Source organism: Pseudopipra pipra, chromosome 1, assembly GCF_036250125.1.
Source record: "Pseudopipra pipra isolate bDixPip1 chromosome 1, bDixPip1.hap1, whole genome shotgun sequence".
Lineage (NCBI taxonomy): Eukaryota > Metazoa > Chordata > Aves > Passeriformes > Pipridae > Pseudopipra > Pseudopipra pipra.
In genome coordinates, this window is record NC_087549.1 from 98,088,738 (window position 1) to 98,107,517 (window position 18,780).

At 39.1% G+C, this 18,780-nt stretch overlaps 1 long non-coding RNA gene across 1 annotated transcript in view; it reads left to right on the plus strand.

The window, feature by feature from the left end:
* The first annotated feature begins 15,300 nt into the window (after nucleotides 1-15,300).
* The window catches only part of LOC135420084 (uncharacterized), a 410,960-nt gene continuing 407,480 nt past the window's right edge, over nucleotides 15,301-18,780 (plus strand). The window contains exon 1 of the long non-coding RNA XR_010433340.1: nucleotides 15,301-15,726. This is a non-coding gene — a long non-coding RNA (uncharacterized LOC135420084). The remainder of the gene's footprint in view (nucleotides 15,727-18,780) is intronic.

Below are 18,780 nucleotides of genomic sequence, written 5' to 3' on the forward strand. Positions count from 1 at the left end.
TCTAGATGGGCTATACTCAGTCTTATTGCAATGGTTGAAGGTACCAGTTGAGCAGGCTGACTGTCTGAACCTCTGCTATGGGGTCACATCCAAGGTAAAAGAGCAGCAGAGGGGAATTCGTGACATACTTTAGCTGCACCCTCTCATATTCTGCTGCATTCACACAAACTGCCAGGGAAATGGGGTGCTGAAGAATACTGTCTAACCCGGGGAAGACTGGGGAGGAAGCAAACATCAGTTCCTGTCAGCTTTGTGAGGACAGCAGCTGAGTCTGGCAGTAGGGCCAGACAGCTGAGGTCATTTACATCTTCAATAAGCAGCTGTTTCCTTCAGGGCTTAGTAGTCACAGTCCTCAGATCATACAGACACTCTGCTGGGAAGCAGCACTCTATGAAGCTGCTATGAACAGTTGATTTCAATCATGCATCCGAATATTAAGCCTGGTTTATATAGAAATTATCTATATTGACATCAACTAAACTGTAGGCAAACTTTAAACACTGTCAAGTCCTTAAACAATCTACCTTAGAATATTAATTTTAATATAATTAAAGCAGACTGCATGGGAAAAATAAACCTGTTTGACAGGGGAGAAGCATTGACCACAAAGCAGAATAGCTGAAAGAAACAAAAGGCCTATTTATAGAAGTTGGTAACTAATTCTTTTTTCCTTGAAATCACTTTCCTGGAAGTTTTTGTATAATATTTTTGTTTTACGGATGAGTGGGAGGAATCAGAACAAAGCAAGAAAAGCAGGAAGCCTGTTTTTTAAATGACTGTTTATATTTGTCCTTCTTGGACTCTTTTCACAAAATATACCACAAAGAACATTCCTTCTCTTCTCCCAGCTATGTCTCTTTCTTTTCCTCTCTCACTTTTTCTAGTACCTTCCATAAGGCTAGGATAGTATTTTGTGGAGATGAGAATCATAAGGAGAAAGAAGGAACTCACATTTAGACAAGCATATAACAAACCTGGCTTTAATTTCTACTTTTGATACAGATTTTTTCTGACACATTTGTTGAGCCATTTAATTCCTCTTCCATGACTTTCTATCTGTGAAATCTGTTTTCCCAGAGAGGTTCTGCTGAGCAAAGCTACTTTTGCTCTGTATAGCTAATGACAATCACAATAACATCCAATCTAGAAGAAATTTCCTTCTTTTTTTCCTTTTTTTCCTTTTTTCATCCCCTTTGCTTTTAGAGACTTTCACTTGCATTGACCATCATAAATGAGGAAGATATGCTCTCCAGCATATATGATATGCTCTCCCAATATACTCTTGCCAAATGCTTGATGGTCAAGAGCTATATATTGCCTTTCTATCAGTATATAACAATGAACATTCCAATCCTCTTTATCAAATTAAGCATGAGGTAAGGAAGCTTAAGGTTCCTGAATGACTCCAGATATAAAGAAACCTGACAGACAGGAAGACCATAAAGTCACTTTCTTGTTCAGAAAAGAGTCTGGGACACTGTCAAGGGCAGCATAAACTTAAAATTTAACAGTAACTTAACATGAAAATCCAGAATCAAAATCCAACTTGGACATGCGTTAAGAAATTCATTATACTGTGTTATGTAGCATGTAAAGATATCACAAGCAAGACTCAAAAGAGAATTCACATTTGTATCCACCAGCCCAGCTAAACAGGCTATGAAAGTGGCATGTGGGAAGCCAGGATTAAGAGCAACTAATACTTTTTCCCAGTGGTGCCATAGGGCATATTTAGCTATCACATCATTGTTGTTTCTTCAACTCTTTTGTGATTAGTTTTTGGATTCCTATGGAAACTGTGGAAAATGTGTTCTTTAACTACATATCTACTCATAGGCATTGAACTACTCAAATTATGTTTTTAATTTTCTTCTTGTATTGTATATTTATAAAATAATGAGGAATATATTTATATGGAGCCTTGGGAGTGCTTACTAAAAGAAATAATTCTTTCCAGCATCTAGAGATATAATTACATCAAAATGGTTTTATATGACCTTTGAGAAATTTGTCAGAGGCCCAAATTCTATTTTTCCAAACATTAGGTTTATTTTTTCCCACCATGCCACTAGGAAGGTAATGTTACACCAAATGGACTGATGTAATGTCATGTATGACTACAACAGCATTCAGCTAACCTGGTGCAATGCTGGAAAAGGCAAATTTATCACATTTCCACTGTCTAGGTATTGTCTGCTAACTTAGTATTAGCACTGCCACCAGCATAAGAAGGACATGGACCTGCTGGAGTGAATCCAGAGGAGGGCCATGAAGATGATCAGAGGTGGTGCCTTAAGGTTGTTTTTTTTTTTATTTTATTTTTCTAATTTTTATAAGATTTATGAGTAGTTATATAGCAGAAGTAGATTTTAGAAACAGCAACATGTATTCCTTTCCCCTTACCCTTAGCATAGCAACTACACAGATTCTTGCCGACGCCTGAAAATGTTTGGTTCCCTACAGATTCTTAACCCTATTACCCCATTCCATGCTCCTCATATCAAATATCCCCTAAATACCATTAGAAGTGTTTAGTCTCTTGTCAAGGTAGGCTTATTCTGTTTAGAGAACACTTGTACTTTAGCCTAAACCGCAAAGTACAGTCAAGAACTGGGTAACCATGAGCCCTCTGTGCTCTGAGGAAGACTGGGGGACAAAGTAGGTGGTCCCAAAAAGACTTCCGCCTCAATTCCCCAGGTGGACCAGAGGTGGACCAGGGCAAAAGCCAAGGGGTGGAAAAATCTGGGATTGGACAGAGAATATTATAAATTGTAAGCACCTGAGACAGAGGGTATGCGTGCATCTTGTAACCCTAGGCCTTGGAGGCACAAATTAAAATCCTTTTCTTATGTCACCTTCAAAACTAATTTCTTCAGAGTTTTTTTCTCCCTGAGTTTTCTTTTAGGCATCAGAGGGCAGGAGCACTTCTCCTGTGAAGACAGGCTGAAAGAACTGGGGTTCTTTAGCCTGGAGAAGAGAAGGCTCCAGGGAGACTTATAGCACCTTCCAGTGCTTAAAGAGGAAATACAGGTAAACTGGAGAAGGACTTTTTACAAGAACCTGTAGTGATAGGACATGGGGCTTTCTGGTTTTTTTCCCTTTACTTCCCTCACATGGTAGTTTGCCTAGTTCCCAACAGCGCACCACAAACTCGTGAAATTTAGCATGGAGTGCAAGGCCTCCATGTTTCCAGACTTCAGGTGGAATTCCATCAACCCCAGCTGCCTTGCTGATTTTCACCTGCTGTATGACCTTGAGGGTTTCTCATCATCGCCTTATATAAGAAGGAATTAAATCAGACTGTTCAAACTACTGTGGTATTACTCTGCTCTCCATTGCTGGCAAAATCCTGGCAAGAATACTCTTGAACAGACTAATACCCGCTATAGCAGAAGGAATTCTACCTGAAAGTCAGTGTGGTTTCAGAGCCAACAGGAGCACCACAGACATGGTATTTGTTCTCAGACAACTGCAAGAGAAGTGTAGGGAATAGAACAAAGGTCTCTATGTAACCTTTGTCAACCTCACTAAGAGTTTCGATACTGTGAGCAGAAAGGGTCTATGGCAGATTTTGGAATGCATAGGTTGTCCCCCCAAGTTCCTTAAAATGACCATCTCACTCCACGAGGATCAGCACAGCCAAGTCAGATATAGCAATGCACTTTCTGAGCCCTTTCTAATAAAGAATGGTGTGAAACAAGTCTCTGTTCTCTCACCAACTCTTTTCACAGTCTTTTTCAGCATGATGCTCCAAAGGGCCACAGCAGACGTTGGTGGTCAGGACGGTATCTACATTCGATACCGTACCGATGAAAGCCTTTTCAACCTAAGGCGACTGAAGGCCCACACTAAGACCTTAAACCATCTTGTCTGGGAACTGCTTTATGCTCATGTCGCCACCCTTGTCTGCTTTGCAGATGCTGCTGAGCTTTTTGGGCTGGAAGTCAGTTTAAAGAAGACAGAAGTTCTCTATCAACCATCACCTCAGGAAGTCTATGGTCAGAATATATGACTAATACATCCATTCTAGAACAAGCAGCAGTTGCAAGTATTGAGGCCATGTTGCTGAGAACACAGCTGTGATGGGCAGGACATGTCTCCAGGATGAAGGACCACTGCCTCCCTAAGATCTTGCTTTATGGTGAACTTGCTGCTGCACGAAAGGAGGCCCAAAGAGAAGATACAAGGACTCCCTGAAACAACATCTCAGCCTTGGCCATATTGATCAGCATAACTGGTCTACTCTGGCCTCCAATTGGGAGGTCTGGAGACACACTATCTATGATGTTGCTGATGCTTTTGAGAACGCACACAGGATCACTCTTGAGGAGAAAAGACAGCGCAGAAAGAATCGTGCCTTGCAGAATATACCACCTAAGGAGTCTTTCTGCTGTGCCTTTTGCAACCGGATGTGCCTGTCTCGGATTGGCCTTTTTAGCCACCAGCGCACTTGTAACAAACGTGGGTAAAGCCCTCCTCAAATCTTCGTTTGCGAAGCCTAGCCATGACTTCCCTCACAAGCAAAACCACAGATTGCACCTGTCTGAAGGAAGGTTTTTCAATGCAATGGCATTTGGAAGACTTGGTGCTTAGTGCTGAATTACCCAGCCTCTAATCCATTCATATCTTTGACTCTGTGATGAGGATGAATAGCTCTGAGGTCATCTCTCAAATGAAACACAGCAGACAATTATAGTAATACTGCACTTCAGAAGTAGTGCCCAGATGAAGGGATGGAGTGTTTGTGCAGGTGATCACTTGGCCTATAGAGTTAAGAAATCAACATTTCTTATCTGAGAAAGAGAAGATGGCTGTACACTTTCATAGTCAGTTGCAATCTGAAGAAAAAACATTGATTAATCCCTAAGATAAAGAGATCATTGACTGTGTAAGTTTGAACAAGTAATAACACTGAGCTGTGTGAATACATTGACTACAGTAAATGAATCAAGAGAAACAAAAGAATGCATGAAATGTTGATTCCATATTATCAGTGCTGTTTAATTAACTTTTAAATATTAATTAATTGAAGGTCTTACAGTGGATGTTGTCACAACTGAATTTTACTGGCTAACTGATACTGTCTCTGAAATGTGATAAACTTAGCCCATCTTTCTGCTTACGGTTTGTGCACAAAGTAACTTAGTCTATGTGGGGCAACAATATTTCACTCTACAAATTTCCATCAAACTAACTAATAAATCTCTGCTTTCAGTTTTCAAATACTTGCAATTCATTCCTGTAACCATGCAACTAAACATGCAATTCAAATGACATTTTTCTGTTCCTGCAGCCAAGTTTTTCAAGAATAGCTTTGAAAAAAATAAAGTTTTTTTTCTGAAGAAAACTTCCCTGTAAACATTTTTTTGACAAATATTTTAATTCTAATTAGCCAGAATTTTACTGTTTTCACTTACTCTACAGGTACAGATCAGTAAAATTGAAATCAGCAAGTACCATCTTTTTCTGTCAAGTTTTTATAAAGAGATCTTGGAAATTCTATTCTCTGAAATAACATTGACAGTTCTTTTACCTAATAATTAACTTTTTTTGCCGATATTAATTTCAAAATTAAATATATCTTCTAACTCATAGTATTTTAACCAGTATAAGCACAAATAGCCTTTCCTTCTTGTATCTTTGTACTCTTGAATCTTTGTTATATATAATATTTTTAACTTTAATTACTCTTTTTAACCAATTTTGTATTCTTTCCAATTAGTCAGCAATGCATTTAATATCTGTCATGTCTATCTCCTTTCTTGAAATCTCCTCTCCTAGCATATCAATAGCTGTAAAATTCTGAAAAATAGTCTTCGGTCCATCATTTAAACTGTTAACTAAAATATTGCACATAGTTTGGTATAGGACATTAAAATGGCCCATCCACTTCATAACAAGTACTCTTCTAGAGAAAGAGAACTAGAGTGGTGTGCACTTATTTTGTTGCAATTACACATAGAATCTATTTCCCTAGTTTGCTTATGGCATGCATTTTCAAAGAAAAATGGGTGAGTAGGTAGTTGAAAAATCCAGCTTTCCATATTGAACATCTATTCTTATTTGATGTTACACTAAGCCATCATATAACCTACTATCATCTACCCATACACTGTTGTGACCTGGCAGCATCTCTCCTTCTCTCATACTTTCCAACTCAAAATTATCTTCTTCTTCCTCAATCCTCACTCTCCATAGGACACTATCCATAACACAATTGATTACTGTAAGAGGACATAGGAGCTTTCTGTATAATTGCAGACTGTCATCAACAATATCATGAAGAAGTATGCACTGTAGTGTGGCAGCTGACTGCTTAACACAAGCTTACCTTTTGGATAAACTTTGTAATTAGTCTACTGTATATCCCTATTACTTACTAAGTTGGACACACTGCACTGCAGCGGCTGTAGAGATTACATAGCGTACAGTGCTTCTTAGCTACTGCTGGGAAAAAGAAGTGCAGTCTTTGGCCCAGTTTTGGGCAGATCTGATGTATTAGAATGGGTAAGAAAATGCTCAGTGTATTAATAAAGTTGCAGTATGTCAAATGTATGTATCTTCCAATCACAAAGTTAGTTAATCAGTAAAAAAACAAAAATTAAGTATTGACTCATTTGACCCGATTTGCTCTTTATAAACTTAGGTATGTTTCAACATTCCTTTTGGAGAATTTTAAGTAGTTTATTAAATGTTTTTCTCCAATATTTTTTATCAAAGTGACTCTGCCTGAGCTATTATTCCCTGGTTTCTTTTTCATTTTTAAAAATTGAAGATTGTATTTGATTTTTCCAATTATCCGTGATCACATTTATACTCTGTTAGCCCATTAAGGTATTTACAAAGGTTTCCAAATTACATTGACTTGTTTAAGCATGCTCTGAAAGTTTACTCTGAGAAGTGTTAGAGGTCTATATATCCATATCCTTTTAAAGTGCAAAGACAAAAGAAAAAAAACAAACAGAACCAAAACCAACAGAAGAATGGACCACATCTACCTTCTGTACATCATTCATTATTTTATTTTCTTTCCTATTGATTAATGAGTCTATATACATGCTTTTTTTTCTAGTGAAATTACATAACATTTGTTGCCTTTTCTGGCCCTTTCTAATGAAGTTCACTGCCTTTTGTCTTATTTTGATTAGGCCATTTCTTCACATGTGTCTGGATTGAAATTGGCCCCTCCTTGAGAGTTTGGGGGCTCAGAGGTGACTGGGTGCCAGGGCAGTGTTCCCTGGAGAGCCAATCACCATCCATGTTGTTCGCTTCTGCTTAAAATCATATTACACAGCACCGGAAGCTGTTGGCAGTTCTGCTGTTGGTGTCTGCTGCGTGTGGGTGGAGAAGGCCAGGGGGTGGCTGGGCTCTCTCTCTCCCCCTGTGGGGGGGGGGAGGGGAGCCCTGCAGCCCCCCCCCACTCTGCCTGGGCCGGAGTTGGAGACAGCATTTTGGAGTGTGTGCTGTGAAGGAAGAAATTCACAGCACCTGAGGTAAGAGGAGAGAGGCAGGCTTTGCAGCCAAGCCCTCTCCCCCCTCCTTTCTGCAGTTAAAGCTGTGGAGGGGGGCTTTTTGTTTCCCTCCACTGTAAGTGGAGGAGAGGCTCAGCATTGAAGCTGAGCCAAGAGACAGGCCGGAGGACGTAGGCCTGGCGCTCGGGAGAAGAATCTCAGGCGAAATTGGAGACTGGCCGAGAGGCTCGGGGGTTGCCCTGCCGAAGCTGACCGAGGGCAACCGAAAACTGACTTGGAGGACACTTGATAAGCTGAACTACACTGCAGCAGCCTACAAACCGAGGTTTGAGACCAAGAGGGAGAGATCACACAGCAGAAATGACACAGGATGGAGGAGAAAGGACTTAAAGCTATCTTCTTGGACTTAGTGAGGAGGAAAAACTGCAACAAACAGCTGGAGCTTGGTGAGGGGGGAGCATTTGAGCCCCAAACACTCCCACGAGAGATAGACTGCGTTGCATATCAGCCTTGGAAGGCTTCTCCTGGACTAAAGTTAAAGGGAAGGGCTTAAAGGACTGATAGAAATGTTATATATATATATATATATATAGCTGCTTTTAGTTGTACAGTATATTTATGTGTGTAAATAAATGTATATACTTCCCTTTCCCCTTATAGAAGCCTCTAGCCTGAAAGTTTCTCTCCGGTGTTGAGATAAATTGTGGGAAGGGGTGGGGGGAGGCATGGAAATTGGATTTCTAATGTGGCTCAAACTGCCACAACATGCATAATTAGTAATTTTTTAAAAAATAATTCACATGTCCGTAATAAAAGCCTTCCAACAGTATACTTCATATCCTTTCTTGGCATTAGAATAGCTTGCCATTATGATTTTGCCGTGATTGATGGTGTTGGAGAGCAGTGAAGAGTAGCTGCAGTGGAGACAGAATTGCAAAGTAACTATTCCACATGACGGAACCCCGCTTTCCTGGGGGTGGCTGAACACCTGCCTGATCATGGGAAGCAGTGAATTAATTCCTTGTTTTGCTTTGCTTGCATGTGTGGCTTTTGATTTCCCTGTTGAACTGTCTTTATCTCAACCCACAAGTTTTCTCACTTTTTCAATTCTCTCCCTGCTGGTGGGGGAGTGAGGAAGCAGCTGTGTGGTCCTTAGTTCCTGGCTGGGGTTAAACCATGAGACTAATATAAACATTAACAAGACTACTAAAATTTCTGCATGCATATTTATTGATTACAGTAATAGATACATATTATGAAGGTGTTCTAATTACTGCATTTCTCTTTTCATATTAGTACTATCACAAGTATCTTGAAAATTTTCTTATATACAGGAAGTAATTTGAGATCTTTCATGATCAAAGGCACTATTTAGATTGTTTTTATTATTTGCTTACTACTTAATGCTCATATCTTCTTGCAGTCCACCAGTCAGCAGTGTGACAGACTTACTACTTGCATAAGGCAGTCAGAAAATGCCATCATGTAAGGACTCCTACCCTTCTAAGATTAAGAAAATTACATGGAAGAAACTGTATCTCCATGATTCAGAGTTGTAGTTCGTCCCACAATTGTGCAGTTAATATACCTTATATGAATTAATCCTAATACATATTATCAAGTTTTATAAAAAGATTATAGAAAATCAAGAAAATTATTCTTGCTTATTTTCATGTGATCAAGATTTTACCCTGAAAAAAGATATATTTAGACAGAGCAATATATCTTGGACTACATATCTGAGAAAGGATAAGCATTTGAAACAGAATTTTATAATTTAAAAAAAAATTTTCAATCTTATACAATTGCTAATCTCTACAATCTTAACATTGTGCAGCATGTTAAGATTGCTGGCTATCAGGAAATTTGGGGAAACATGAACAATTTATGTTTATTACGTTTAATCTTCTGACCCTAACCCAAGACTGAAAAATAAAAAACCTCAAATATAAGGCAAAAGAATTTATGCTCTGAAATAAGATGTGAATAGAAAACATGGTAAGGGTAGGCCCTGGTATCCCTCAAGTCATAGTATATTCAAGCTTCACACAGTTCTAACGATCAGTAAGTAGCAGTGGAGAAATCATATTTGCCTCCAGAAAACAGAGGTTTAGAGCATGGTGCTAATAACACCAGGATTGCAGGTTTGATCCCCTCACTCAAAAGTTGGACTGGATGATCCTTGATGATCCCTTCCACCTCTGAATATTCTGTGATCCTATGATTCTGTGAAGAGGTTGAGAATAGGAACTGACAGAAATGTGTCTCAGACTCTACTTGTCTAAATGACACAGCTAGTTTGAATTCCCTGGCTTAATCCACTTCTGAATGGAGACAAATACATAGTTACAAGAGATTTGTTAAACTTTCAACACTCACAATCTGTCAGCTCACAGATGCAATAGCCTGAAGGCCTGTCTGGAGAGAAGGTTTAATCCTTTGATTTAATGTAGTATCGAGTCAGGAGGAGTCAACAATCCTCTCGCCACATTTGATTCAAGTTTATATATGCAACCTGTATCAATATATATATTTTACTGAACAACTTCCATTGTATTTTAAGGTATTCCCTACATGGTATAATTTTAAATAGAAGATGTGGGTTTCCATTATGCCAGGTGTGATGAAATCCTGAAAAGGAACGCATTAAATATGAAGTTCATGTCACGATATTTTGGACTTCAGTGCTTCCTGTCTACTAAATAATCACTTTATCAGTTTATTAACAGATTTGCCTATCATAGTTCATTCTCTCTACAACGCTATTCGCAGTAGTGTAGGTCCACTGTTCCAAATTGAATTAGACTAAGTATATTAATTACTTACTGTTTTGTGTTGGGCTTTTTTTTTTTTATTTCTCAGGAAAGCTAATAGTAAATAAATGCACAATAGTCAATTACAACCTTATGAATAAGGAGAAGTATAATTTGAAACCTTATTCTAACAATAATTTTCGATAGATATGCACTAAATACTGTTCCTTGATCTGCCTCTGTTTGAAAACACTTACAGACCACTGAGCACATTCACCTTCAAGAATTCCAGTGTAATCTATTAAAAAAACATTGTAACTCAGCATGATATTTTAAGCATAAAAATCATAGTGCAAATTAGAAGTGAAGTGAGCTGAGTGTGAAGGCAGAGCACTGTTACAGAGATAGGAAAAATGTAAATATATGAATTAAGACAAAAGCTAGGCTAAGCCTCAATATCATTCCACCCACTGGATTTTCATGAACTAGAACACCTCCAAATCTCCTTCAAATTTAGATCCCATAATGATTTTTAAACCTCTAGAACATAATGAATCAATAATGGGCTGGATCATCAGGTCCTGTACTTGGTAAATCTTTGCTGGAGTCAACTAATTAATTCACCATACTACTAAGAGCAGCGATTGTCTGAAGTACAGGTTGGTGTTCTGTGATTTAAAGGAAAAAATATAAGCCAAAAAGCAAAATTTGATTTGCAGTGCAGTCAAAAAATAGTTGTTAGATGTGTCTAAAAATATTTATCTCTTATAGGAGATAGACATCTAAAATAAGTAAATGTTGTATAGTAGCCAAGATTTCTGTTATGCTGAGGCAGTGATTCAGCATTCAACCAAGAAAATTGAAATAGGTTTTAACAGGTCTGGGCAAGGTTAATAAATTAGCCTGTTTCTACCCTGGAAGATGAAAGTGTATAGTCTACATGAACACTATCATATAATTAGTTTCTCATATAGAATCTGTTCTCAAGAATAATTCCCCCAGACCATAATTCCTACAGCTCTTCACTGTGAGGTGGTATCAGAGTATGGGTTTGTGTGACTAAAGGCTCCTTTCTTCTGCATATAATGTAGTAGTAATCGTAATAGTACTTTTTTGTGCTGCAGACCTCTTCATCAACTGATTCCAGATGACTTTATTAGTGAAACTTGAATAAAATAGTTGAATTAACCATGCTAACAAATTAGCAACTACCCAGCCAGATAAGGATGTCATATAAGAGATTTGAACAAATATGAGATAGTGACAGTTTACTTTTAAGAACAACTTAATTGTGTGTTCAATTTGTAACCGTTTTTAATTGAGATGGGAAAGGAGATCTGATGAATAGGCACAGCAGTTACCTCATATAAAAGGGCTACATCTGATTACTAATGCTTATGGCAAACACTAACTTTCAACTTATTAGATGACCCCCCTGAAGTTGATGGCACCACACAATGCATAAGGAAGCATAAGCAAGGGCAATTTAGCCCTAGCAAACAAAAAAAGACAATTATTTCCTTTCAATGAGTTAAATGTAACACAAGTGGAATTTTTCTTTAGGAAAGAGGCAGCATCTGGTTAAACTGAAGATCAGTTTAGACCCCAGAGGGAACAAGCTGGGACCCTTCATCTCACTGTCAGAGATCCTAAACATTTAAGGATTTTCCAGGATTTGTAAATGTTTCACAAATAATGTAGGCCACCCAAATGCTTATGAGCAATAAATAGCAAAAGGAACTTGTAAATAGAATACTGATTTGGAAATATATCAGTAACTGGTTTTTAAGATTAATTCACCATCTCCACTGGAAAAGTCAAGGATGTCTTTAACAATGATGCCAACCACACAACCACTTAACATATAGTTGGCTTTGCATGTACACATTATTATCTTCTTTCAAGTCCATAAGTTAGATCCTGCTCCCAATATTCAGCTGTCATTGGATGAAGCCATAATTTTAAGATAAGTAGTTTTACAGAATTAGTCTTAGGTTGTTTTTTATCTTTTTTTATGTTCTTCTGGAACTGACTTCATACTGAGCAACAACTAGAACATTTATGTTTGCAAATTAAACTGCAAAAGCTTTGATTTTGCATAAAAGAATGGGAGATTTTTTTTCTCATCCTTAGCTTTACAGGTCTCATATGAAAGACATAGCTCATTGAGTGTTACTTATTTCAACTTTTTTGAATTAACTGCATTAGACTGAGACAGTCATGAAGGAATTTAAGTATGTGGTTCCAGAAAAACTGTGTTGAAAAGTTTGCAAGATTGAAGATGACATGAAGCTGAGATGCACACAAAAGAAGAATGGGATGCCATCCAGAGGAACCTGGACAAACTTCAGAAGTAGGTCCATGAGAACATAATGAGGTTCAACAATTCCAAGTGCAAGATGTTGCACCTGAGCTGGGGCAATTCCCAGACATGAGTACAGAGTGGGAGGTGAAATTGAGAGCAGCCCTGCCAAGAGGGATGAAAAGCTGGACATGAGTCAACAGTGGGGGCTTGCAGCCTACAAGGTCAGCTGCATTATGGTCTCCATCAAAAGTAGTGTGGCCAACAGGCTGAGGGAGGTGATTCTCCTTGTCTACTCTGCCCTCATAAGACCCGACCTGGAGAACTGCATCCAGCTTGGGGGCTCCCAGCACAAGGAAGACGTGGACATGTTGGAATAGATTCAGGGGAGGGCCACAAAGGTGATCAGAGGATGAACCTCTCCTGTGAACATGGGTTGACTGGGCTGGTGTTCAACCTGGAGAAGGCTGTGGGGAGACCTCATTGCAGCCTTCCAGTACTCAAAGGGGGTTTATAAAAATGAGAGAGAGCAATATTTTACATAGGCACATGGGGATAGGACAAGGGGGAATGGTTTTAAACTGAAAGAGGAGAGATTTAGATTAGATATTAGGAAGAAATTCTTCATTTTGATGATGGTGAGGCACTGAAAAAAGTTGCCTCTCTGGGTATGTCCTATCCCTGTCACTGTTCAAGGCCAGGTTGGATGGGGCTTTGGGCAACTTGATCTAGGGGCTGGCATCCCTGCTCATGGCAGGGAGATTGAAACTGGGTAATCTTTAAAGTCCCTTCCAATCCAAGCCATTCTATGAAGATGTGAAAAATATGCTCTACACCAGGGAGAATTGCCCTACCTGGAGCCTCTGGCAGAAAGCACCAGGGGAGACTCAAGGCTGACCACTTAGGCTTTTGGATTTAGGGACACAGAAGATGTGAAGCCCACTATTCTCCAACTGAAAAAGATTTACTGTCAGCTTATGAAGGGGTTAAAGTTGCTTTGGAAGTGATTGGTACTGAAGCACAGCTCCTCTTGGCACCTGGGTTGCCCATGCTAGGATAGATGTTCAAAAGGGAGGGTCTCCATTACACATTATGCAACTAATCCTGCATGAAGTGGGTTGAACTGATCAAACAACCAGTTCAAATAGGAAACCCCAGTCATGCAGGTATCTTGGAAGTGATCAGGGACTGGCCAGAAGCCAAAGATTTTGGAATGTCACCAGAGGACATCACCAGGTCACCAGGAGGCAACACATGCTGAAGAAGCCCCACTGTAAAATAAACTACCGGAAAGTGAGAAGCAATATGTCTTTTTTCTAATGGGTCCTGTCATATTGTAGAAAAGCATCAGAGATGGAAAGCAGCTGTATGAAGTGTCTGACAAGTCACAGAAGCTGGTGACAGAGAAGGTGTCTCGAGTCAGTTTGCAGAGGTGAAAGCTATCTAGACATTACCGAATGAGAAAAATGGCCATTACTTTACCTGTATACTGACTCATGGATAATGATAAATGCCTTGTAGGCGTGGTTGGTCATCAAGGAGGAGATGAAACATACAGATGGGCTCGTGGTGGAGGGGTGGGCTTAACCATGGACACTGTTGTACAGATTATCCATGAAAGTGAAACATGCACTGCAATTAGGCAAGCCAAGCACTTAAACCCTCTCTGGTATGGAGTACAATGGCTGAAATATAAATATGGGTAGGCCTGGCAGATTGACTCTATCACGCTCCCACAAACCCACCGAGGCAAGTTCCTTGTACATGTAGATACAATGGAGGAAATAACCACTGGATGGCTGGAAACATATCCTGTGCGTCCTGCCTCTGTCCAGAATACCTCCCCAGAAAGAATTGGGTCACACAGCGGGTCTCATTTCCAAGATGACCTAATAGACACTTGGGCCTAGGAACATGGCACAGAATGGATATGTAAATCACATCCCCTATCATGCACCAGCCTCTGGATAAACAACAGTGCAATGATCTGTTAAAGACTACATTGAGAGTAATAGGTGGTGGGACCTTCAAACATTGGGATACACATTTAGCAAAAGCCACCTGGTCAGTCAACACTTAGGGATCTGCCAGTCAGGCTGGCCCTGCCCAATCAAAACTTCTATGTACGGTAGAAGGGAAGAGAGTTTCTGTAGTGCACACTAAAAATATGCTTGGGAAAACAGTCTGGGTTACTCCTGCCTCAGGCAATAGCAAAACTACACATGGGATTGCTTTTGTTCAAGGACTTGGGTACGTTTGGTGGATAATGCTGAAGGATCAGGAATTCTGGGGGTGTGCCTCAAGGAGATTTGATTTTGGTTGAGAATAACCAAAAAATTAAATTGCAGGACATTAATTACCATATAACACTTTGTATTTTCACTTCTATGGCAGCTATGTGCCCATTATCACACCGAGTGCCTTGTGGCATCCATTTTTGCTACGCCAGACCTACCGATCTGAACCTGACACCCATCTGATCAACACATTAAAGAATAAACTTTGAGGAAACCGGACAAGTACAGTGGTGTCCTAGTTAAAACAGCTGGGACCGATTCATCACTGGATGGGTGTAGCCCAAAACTGTGTATTCTATGGCCCTCCATGCCATTTCCCAGAAACTGTTGTCGGGGTGGGGGGGGCCTGCGAGGTAGGGGGATGTTCCTGTCCTCATACCCTTTTATGGAATTCCCCGCTCTGAGCATCCTCATACCCTTTTATGGAATTCCCCGCTCTGAGAGAGGGATTGAGCATTCCCGCCTGAACTGGAGAATATATAAACCTGGAGTTTCAGAACCTTGCCTTCACTTGTGGGATCCAGAGGAAGACTGCAGCTCACCGCTCTCAACCAGACTGCAGCTCACTGCTCTCAACCAGACTGCAGCTGACCGCTCTCAACCAGACTGAGACCACCACCCTCAGCTGGACTGCAATCACCACTATTGACCAGACTGCAACAGCTCTCCCACCAGCAGGTTTTTCCCCTCACTTTGGACTCGGTGGGGGGAGCCCAAGGAACACCACTTTGTTCATGCCCCAGGGTGCTGGGTTATACATTTGGGTTTTGTGGGTTAAAACCAATTGCTTGTCTGTATAATTGTACTTATTGCATTATTTTAATAAATTGTTATTCTGAATTATAATCTCTCTTTTGAGTTGAGTTCATTTCCCCTGCTGGTTAACTTTTAAACCAGCACAAGTGGCGACGAAATCAGAATTTGCTTCAGCATGCAACAATCCACACACCATCTTTCCTAACTGAAAGACTGTTATGACAAATAGAGTTCAAGGTCATGGACTAAATAAACTCAATGGACTTTCTTAGGAATGGTGCACAGACTAAGGGAATGATATCTGTCTGTATAGTTATCAAAAGATAGAAAAGGTTACGGAGTATTGGGCAATTTGAGAACTGGCATGATGTAAACAGTATAGAGTAAGGGCCAGATACTGGTTTTCATCTAGGATAGAGTTAATTTTCTTTTTAGTAGCTGGTACAGTGTTTTGGATTCAGTATGAGAATACTGTTGATATCAGATATTTTAATTGTTGCTCAGTAGTGCTTACTGTAAGCCAAGGACTTCACTTTCCCACACTGTCAGCAAGCAGGTACATATGAAGCTGAGAGCATGGTCAGGACAACTGACCTGAACTAGCCAAAGTAATATAAACTAGGGGGAATTGCCCAGAACAGGGGCTAATAATGGCCTGGGGACTGGCTGGGCATTGATCAACATGGGGTGAACAGCTGTACTGTGCATCACTTCTGCTTTGGTTTAATCTCTGTCTCTCTTTCTGTCCCTCATCCCTCTCCTTTGTATTGTTGTTATTGTTATTGTTATATTTTACATTGTTTCAGCTATTGAACTATTCATATCTCAATCTGTGGGTTCTCCTCCTTGCACAGCGGGACGGAGCAGGGTAAGGCAGGGGAAAGGGGATGGAGTGGGAAGGGAGGGAAGTGAGCAGGTAGCTGCATGGTACTTAGTTGCTGTCAGGTTAAACTACAACATCCGCCCAAAATGTATTGCACTTTTCCCTGTTTTGTTGCATTGTATTTTCTCAGTTCTTCCAATGCAGGAGAGTTTGATTTTAAGGTTCCTTGACTATCTCTGCAGTTCATCTCATGAACAAATATCAGATACAATGTCCAAAAACTTAGTCTCTAGTTCAATGTCCGGCTATTAATTGAAGAGTGAACCCAGTACAGACCCATGTGAATACTAAACTATTGCTAACTACTCATGTCTAATTGTTCAACTAATCTTTTTATGTGTCTTGCACAGAAATTTCATTGCGATTATATACTTTTCTTATAAAAGAAAACAAAAACAAACCACCAAAAAACCCACTACCAAAATCACAATATCTTCTACTTTTCCTTTACCTGCAAGCCTACCATTACATTCGAGATAAAAATTAATCTTGACATAATTTTGGCTGTGTATCTTCTTTGTTTCTTGTCAGGTAATGACAGGGAATTCATCTGATTGCTCTTCCAGTATTTTTTGTGTGAATCAAAGTAAACAGATCAATCTATATAATCCTCTGGGCCCTCTCGGTCTTTCCATTCCTCAAATGAATTTTAACTGAATTGTTTTTACTGGGGAGGAAATAGCCCATTTGCAATAAAGCTTTAAATTTTCTTTGAATTTTAAGGGAAACATTTTAATTTCTTGATTCAAAATAACTTCTGTTTTAAAACTTGTTATTTTGGTGGTTTGTTGTGGATTTTTTTTCCCCCACATCATGAAAATAGTAATTAATAAAAAGTATTTAAAAATTCACTCCTGAATCTGAAATAATTTTTTCTCAGGGCAAGAGTACACTTTTTATTTGACAAAAACTAGTGTTTGTAATTAAGCTTTAAGTTATTTTGTTTCAGACTGACCAAAAATAGCTTGTTTGGTTTGTTTTATTTTTAATCATAGGTAAACAATGATTACTAAATTTCGTGAAGCCTAACACTTAAATGCAAGGTCTTGAATACATAACTTCTACAATGCTTCCTTAGAACTGAATATCTGTAGTTCAACTTAAAAAGTAGCATACATATTTGATTTCTAGAAATGAATCTCAGTGCCTTAGCATAAGCTTCAGAAGAATTTGGCCTCCTTTTCCTAAAATTAAAAATTGCAACAAGAACATTTTACCATGACAAAGTATTCCTTGCCTTACAATATTACTCTGAGTGAAAACTTCATTTGAATCTAAGCTATATTTATTATCTAGTCTTGCACCTGACCCATTTGTCACTATAAACCAGCAGAAACTATTATACATATGTATCTCAGTTCACTGATACATTTTGTTTTGTAAATGCCTAACTCATTTTCCAGGATTTTAGAAGCATTCATATTATTATGGACTTCAGATTAGTGTGACTGTGCAGCGGTTGTTTAGAAATGGAAATGAAGATGACCATCCTTTCCTACAAGAGTGTGATACCAACATAGCATTATCTGTGGTTAATATTCAGAAACGTGTGACTTCAGTTCACATAATCTGGTTTCCAACACACAAAGAAACTAACACAGTTGCGTACAAGTAAACGTCAGTCAGTCAAATCCAGTTCTTCACATTGCTTGCCTTAGATAAAATCACAGTCTTATCTGAGGTTTTTGAAGTTCACTAAATACCATTGTGAATCTAGGCAAAAGTTTTCCATTTGTATTTCAGTTTGGCAGCAAAGCCCAAAAGAGAGCAGTATTATGTTATTACAGTGTTTTAGCCTCCAAGAAGCTGAATCTCACTCAACAAACTCTTTCAAAGGTCTATATCAGTCTATCAGTTAGATTATGGTCATTAACAGAACAACTCTAAGTGGGTACATTAAACCTAAAGAAAGAAGAGTGTGAACATATTTAAAAGCTGCATCTGTCTGTGTTGCAATCTCAGTGTTATCCTGAATGAAAGCATAAAAACATCAGTCTCGTATGCAAGCATATAAAAAAAACAAGATAGTGTCAGTCCATGGGCTGTAGATAATTTGGTTTTGGCCTTTCAGTTCTGCTTAACTATAACTTCCACGCTATGTACACATACCTATGTGTTTAGACATTTGTGAAAAGGCTACCCTTTTGCTTGGAAAAAGCCTGAGTGCTATTCAGAATGAGTGCTGTATCAACAGAAAGAAAGAAACAAAAGCTTCCCTTTGATTAAATATTTGGCCAAATTAATAGTTTTTTCACTAAGTTGTTAGATATATTAATTTTCCCATTTTTTTTATTCATCAAATCCCCAGAAATTTGGG